Genomic DNA, 7,528 nt, shown 5'->3' on the forward strand with positions numbered 1-7,528 from the left:
TGTTTTTCAGCTTTTGTTTGGTCCATTTTGAAGTTAGGCTAATATTTCAGCTACATGCTAGCCGTTTTGGCTAATTTGGGCTTTTTTAAATTTATTTATTTTATTTTTTTAGACTGTTTTGGAGTTAGACTAAAAGGATTTTACCTTTGGTTTGTGAGTTTCTGTACAGACATTTACAAGCTAGCTGTTTTGGTTGATTTAGGCTTTTTTCAGTTGTTTTTTTTTTTTTCATTTTGAAGTTAGGCTAATATTTCAGCTACAGGCTAGCTGTTATTCTAATTTAGGCTTTTTACATTTTTTTGTTTTTCAGGCTATTTTATTTACACGCTCGCCGTTTTGGCTAAATTTTATTTTATTTTTCGTTTTTTAGGCTGTTTTGGAGTTAAACTAATATTTATACGCTAGCTGTTTTAGCTAATTTAGGCTTCTTTCAGTTTTTTTTTTTGTCAATTTTGAAGTTAGGCTAACATTTCAGCTACATGATAGCTGTTTTAGCTAATTAAGGCTTTTTTGGTTTTTAGGCTGTTTTTGGAGTTATGCTAATATTTCAGCTACATGCTAGCTGTTTTGGCTAATTTAAGTTTTTTTTATATTTATTTATTTTAGTTTTTTATACTGTTTTGGAGTTAGATAATATAGCTACTATTTACAAGCTAACTGTTTTGGCTAATTTTGGCTTTTTTTCCGTTTTTTTCTTGTCAAATTTGAAGCCAAGCTAACATTTCAGCTACATGCTAGCTGTTTTGGGTATTTTAGGCTTTTTTAAAAGGTTTTTTAGACTGTTTTGGAGTTAGGCGAATATTTACACGCTAGCTGCTTTGGCTAATTTAGGCTATTTTCCTTTTTTTTTGTAGCTATTTTGAAGTTTAGCTATTTTTTCAGCTAAATGCTACCCAAATTTTTTTTTTTAGTTTTTTATGATAATATGGCATTTAGCTAATATTTTAGCTGGCTATGAGTTTCAGTGTTTTCAGCTTTTAACATCAGCATTTTCAGGTATCAGCTTCAGCGTTTTTAGCTATCAATTTTAGTATCGTCAGCTATCAGCACTAGCATCTTTAGCAGCCAAATTTAGCTTACAGCATTCACACTAGCATTATTTCTGGTAATGCTACATATCTAGTTGGTAATGATGTTAAAAAGTTACAGCTTTAAAGTTTTAAAAATGTAGTTTTAGAGTGTTCAATAAATGTTTATCCTGTTCGGCCCGCGACCTCAGGTGTGTTTTGAATTTTTGCCCCCTGTGCGATTGAGTTTGACACCTCTGGTTTAGTAGAACTAAATATTTTACTTACCGAGGACCCGGTAAAAATTGATTTTTGACCAAGTCCATAACCCCCAACCCCAAAAAATTATGGCATCACAACGAGAGAAGCCACCTAAAACATGAATGGGGCCACAATCTCAAATGGAGCCTAGAGATGATAATAATTTCGGAATCCACCAACAAAACGTCTTGGGGATTCGGAGGAATTATTGAAATTATTACGGAATCTACAGCTTTTTTTATCCTCGAACATCCTTGGGTAACATTTTGGGAAAATGCTGGATATCAGGTTAGCAAAAATTAGCAAGCTAGCAAAAGTCGCGCTTCCTTGTTGTTCGCACTTTGTTTACCGAAATATTGTGAAAACATAAAACTTGAATCTCTGGCTCAAGCTGAACAAAACGATATGACATATGATATGACCATTTTAGGAATGTGGGCGTGGTTGCCAAAAGCCTCAGTTGCTAAGGAAATCTAAACATTTACTTTTACTGGTTCTTCTAAAAAAGATATAGATGTGTTCATCACCCCCAGGGGACCAAATAATCAAACGGTTGCTATGGAGATAAGCCAACAGAAAAGCCGCCATTTTGAAAAAAGTTTTCAGCAGCTGTTCATCCAGTGAGGGCAGGTAAAAATGGGGGTAATGTTGCTATTAGGGTTTTTTCCTGCTCTTGTTCATATCAGTTAGCGTATTTTACTGCTTTATAATTTATTTTTTAAACCTATTTGTCTGCTTTGCATTCTCTTGAACAAGTTGTTACATAAGAAGACGATTAAAAACCAAGGAAAAACTGCAACCGAGCCGTTTCTTTGCATATTTTGGAAGCAGTGAAAAGCTTCTCGGTTTAGTTTGTGGCCAACGCTCGAGTTAACTGACCTTCGATGGGGCATTTATGGGTGCTTTGGGGGACTTTGTTTTGGGTCATTTGAATCCAAATACGGACCACATAAAGACGAAAGGAGCAAAAACCAAAAGCTTTTTACAGGACGGAGCTGGAACGGACTCTCTGCACCTTGATCCAGCTAATTATGCAGCTGCAGACAGCTCTGGCAGACGGAGGACGGGCGGCGAAAGAGGAGACAGAACGAAGAAAGACAAACAGAAGTGAGGGAGAGAGTTCGGTGAAATGCTGGGAGGAGACGGCGAAGGCAGCGATGAAGAGGAGGCAGCACAAAGAGAGGATGAGAGGGAGCGGGGGAGGCAGAAGGGGTGAGATTTGTCCTTTGGCCGATGGTCAATTAGTGGCGGGGAGAGGAAAAGGCCACGGAGATCTGTGGAGATCGTGTTTACGCTCTGAAGGAGACAGCTGGAGCGCCTGCAACGCCGAGGCTGCAGAAAATCAAAGAAAATGGAAGAAAGAATGTTTGTTCCTTCGTGATTCTTGGTAGAACATCTGCAGATGTTTGCTGCTTCAGAATCTTTAAAGGATGTTTCTATATTTTTTACAGGAGTGTGCACGTTTGGACACATTATTAAAGCTTGTAGCATTTTTCTTTTGCTGAAAAGAGGCATCGATCACTTCTAGTCAACTTAGAAAGTGCTTAATAGTTTTGGTGATTTAAAAAACAAATGAAAACATACATTTTTTGACAAATTACTCTTCATATTTTTGAAAAAAGAAATGAAAAGGAGTCTGTAAAGACCAACACATCTATTTGTTTGTATGTCAGATAAGCGATGGGAGGATTAGCTTCTCTACATGCCGCCTACTGATTGATCAAAAGGTAAAAGAGGATATTTGAACCTTCCTCTTGTGTTAGCGCTCACTAGTAGTGGGGGAAAACTTCGATTATTAGATGCATCAATTATAATCCATAAACAATTTCAAGTCATTTTTTGAATTTTTAAAGAATCTAGAAATTTATAGGATTTAAAAGCTCATGCTTGTACTCAGATGCAGCACCCTCTAGTGGTTGTTAGAGGAAACAACCACTAAAAGAGAACCGATGTTTAATGGGAAAATAACAACTATATGAGCCAATTGATGTCTAAAAAAAAAGTCCCATCCCTGGCTAAACTATGAAAAAAAAAACTACGACTTGTACTTCGGAAATTACAGTAAATATGTAACAAATTAGCAAAATCACAATGTGCGGCTAGCTAGACCCTATTTAGTTTGACGTGCCTTAAAGAGCGTTTCATTGTATTTGTTTTGTTCTTTGCATTTTATTTTTATTTTACGTTTAAAATCAATCAGTCAGGTGAAAAAGTACTGGCTAGTAGGAGCTAGTAAACTTTACTTTTTAACTATTTCAGTTTTGATAACAAGTGACCTTAACTAGGTAATGGATATTAAAAACAAAGTGAATTATGACATCTAAATCGTTTTAGTTTTTTTAAAACTTTGTTTTCATTTTTAAGAGTACACAGAACAAAATTTTAGTCAGCATTTGTAAACATAATTGACAACTAAAGTACAACAAAAGCAAGGAAATGAGAAATAAAGTAAAAACAGAGGTGAGGAATATACAAATGAAGGTATAATTTAAATCAATTATCTTAAGAATTGTAAGAATAGTTCCCTAATCTTACTAAACATTCCTGGTTTCTTTTTCCTGTTGAATCTTATGGGCTCAACTTTAGCCACAAAAACCATTTCGTTCATCCACCTCTCACATTATGGGGCAGAAGGGGACTTCCATTGTAACTAAATAAGTTTAATTACAACTCATTAGTGGTTTCTGGTGAGAGGAAAAAGACTTTAAACTAACAGGTGATCCGCGTTCTGCCAGGGAACTCTGCAAGGACACGCTCTTCCCAAAACCAATTAAATATTTGTTACCAAAAAGATTTCAAAGCAACTAAATCTTTTTTTTTTTTTTAATGATGATGTTAAAAAGTTTTAAATTAATGTTATTAAGGAAGATTGACACTTATGTTTGTTTAGGTAAAAATATTAAAATAATTTGTCTTTTGACTTTAGTTTAGTCATTTCTGTATTTTATGGCATCGTTTAAATACTGTTTTGAAAAAGAGATTTTTAATCATAATAGAAATTCCCTGATTAAATTAAAAAAACATGAAAAAACAAGATTAGTTTTGGAGCTACGATCTTCTAACTTGCTAAAAGTAAAACTAGCTTAAGGCCAAACACACCCAAAAAAAAAAAAAAAAAAAAAAAACACCTGATATTCACACCAAAAGCCTCTATGACTTATAAAAAAAACCCTCACATAACGAGTAAATGCAAAATTATGATGAAAATGTCATTTTTTAAAATAAATAAACATTCAAATTAATTAAAAAACTTTGACAAATAGAACATTTTGTAAAATAATGACCTAAATATGATATTAAAATAACATTAACTGTCAAAAAAGTTGATAAATAATTGAAATTTGAGCTAAAACTTGATTTTATTATAAAAGTAAATCAAAATAACAATAAAATTTAAGTTTAAAAGCCCAATATCTGCTTATTATTAAAAGTTTGGATGATCTTTCTAGAAGAAAAAGGGGTAAATTTAAATTAAAAGCCGGAATCTCAATGTTTTTGTTTTTGTAAATGGAACTCAGTGGTTCAAACCTCGATTTCTACGCGGTTTCACACTGTAAAAAGAGAAACACTGAATCAATTAACAAAAGTTCTGCAGCTTTTTACATTTAAAAATTATTAGTCGAGTAAACCATCAACTCAAAATTTTATTTGGATGAAAAACAATGAGATTTTTGTTAATTGATCCAACGTTTCCCTTTTTTCAGTGCACCATAAAACCAAGTTTTTTGGAAACACTTCGGAAAACGATTCTTTTCCTGCTTCAACGTATCCGGATTACTTCAGAGCAAAGACGAGGAACACAAGGACGAAACGTTGCTACAATTTTAACGAGCTTTAAATGGAAAAACACAAATAAATAAAGTTTTTCATTAGAAAAATGTTACTAAGAAAACAGAAAACATTTTTTTCGGAAACTGTTGTCTAAAAAGATCAGTCATGCAGTAAAAGGGTTTCCTCTTTATGTCAGAAAACATCATGTTTCATTTTCTGCATTCACAAAAGTGAAAGCGCCTCAGAGAGAGACCCGCTTCTCGGTGACACCCCCTTTGTTCGGCCCTGTGATTAGGTTCAGAGCGCACGGCGAGGGGGCGAGGGGCGGGAAGCCATTTGCGGTTGTAATTATGGCCTCCCCTCTCCAGAGTAATCATGAGCTATTAAAAGGCACCTATGCACAGCCGACCCCCCCCAACTATCCCGGTTAACATCCGCGCTCCTCCGGGAAGAGGTTAACTACCTGCACACGGAAGACTTGTGGGGGTTTTCCGAGGAGAAACACCTGATCCAACCGTCCGCTCACGTCACGGCAGGACGGTTTAAACGTCTTAAATTCCATTTTCTGTCTCTATTGGATCCGTTTTTATGAGCTTTGACCCCTTTTAGCAGCCTGACTGAACGTCTGCAGTCCCATTATCAGTGACAGTCAATTACACATCCACATGCAGAACTGTCGACGCTTTATGTCGTAAACCCGCCGCCGCTGACATCCGCTAGTCAGAAATCTATTGATTTAAGTTTATTGACGGGAAAAACCAAAGCTGTGCAAAAATAGAAACAAACACCGGAACCGTTTGTTCTTGTTTTTAGGGTTTTCAACAACTTTTTCTGGCATTTTTCACAAGAGAATTCAGATGAAATGAGTATTTCTACATTTAAATAGTTGTAAATCAGGATCAGATGAAGAAAGGCCGTTTGGAAAAGATTGTAGAAAATACGCTGGGCACCCGGGTCACATGGTCCCAGCTCCGCCCCATTGTGATTCATAGACAAATAGATCCATGAACGTCTTCCTCGTCTGAGCTGGAATCTGATCTAAACTGTAGAAGGTTGAGCTTGTGAGGGGCTAAAAACATCATAATCATAATGAAAAGATCCGCTTTGAAAAGTGATCAAAACATAATTAGAGTGGTTTTTAGATGACAGAAATCTCAAAGAAATTAGAACAGTTTATTACAAACAGACAGAAGAAAACCGAGCCGCTTTTTTCCTTCAAAATCTACTGGAATTACATTGACCACCATCGCAAACTTGCGTTTGAGCGACTATTTCCAATGAAAGTCTATGGAAATGCGTTCAAAACTCACATTCGTCCATCACTACCATTGATACATGTTACTGGATTGGCCCTTGAACATTCGCTACATCCTTTCCTTATTAAAAACATCTCAAACATCTCAAATCTCAATTGCTTCAGAATTTACCTTCAAATAGATGATTTCATTGTACTTTGAGAAAAAGGCTCCAGCTAGCATCTTTAACCGATAAAAAAAACATTTTTTAACTTGTATGATAACATCAAATACATCTGCCAAACTGTTAAGATTCCAAACACAGAGATAATAGCAGTAAATGTTGTGAAAGTTTTAAAAAGTTTACATCCACAGCTCCTTCACTAACATCTGCTCTCTGCTGTGTTTACGTCACCGAGCAGAAAGCTAGCGTTAGCATTAGCGCTTTTTATTCTAGCTGGGCTTTTATTCGGTCCGTACGACCAAGAAAACAAGCTCAACAGTGTTGTCACGGATTAAGAAAATTATGTGTTACACTGCTTACAAAAAAAAAAAAAAAATTTGCGACCAACAATAAGATTTAGGCTCTTAAAGTAGCTAGCTACGAGCTAACAAAACAATGCAGCAGCGTGCATCTTGACCGCACATTTTACGTGTTTCCAACATTAATTTCCATCAGTTTTTGTGCAGGTTGAACGTGAATATGTGTGATTAACATCTGCTATGTTTAAAAACACGAAACATTAATAAAAACATCGAAGAACCAAACTAGCATGTCTCTCAAGAGTTGCTAGCACCCACTTTAGCACACAGTTCACAGCCTGATTTCTCTCTATTAAAATGCGATTCCTGTCCTGTGATGATTCCTCTCCATCAGATTATTTTGTTGTCAAGGTTTTTGAAGTCGATTGAAAAACACTGCGTCTCCTTTTCTGCTTCATTTTTGTACTTTTTTGGACCTCCGCCAGTCATTACTCGAGAAGACTCAATGTGTCACGCCGTATGTCACGGGATTTCCAATCCAGCAATATATATCATTGATCACTACGCACATTTTTAAGACACTATTTGATCTCTACTTACAAAACACGTCCATTAAACGTGTTGAAATTTAAATTATTCCCTTTTTTGCCAGAAATGTCCCCAGTATTAAAGGGTTAATGCCGTTTTTAAGGATTTTTATCATCATTTCTACTGATCATTTCCAAACTGGATTTGCTTTGACTTCAAATCTGTAAGTCAAACTCAAAGCTA

Source organism: Oryzias melastigma, linkage group LG19 (genome assembly GCF_002922805.2).
Source record: "Oryzias melastigma strain HK-1 linkage group LG19, ASM292280v2, whole genome shotgun sequence".
In the NCBI taxonomy this organism is placed as follows: domain Eukaryota; kingdom Metazoa; phylum Chordata; class Actinopteri; order Beloniformes; family Adrianichthyidae; genus Oryzias; species Oryzias melastigma.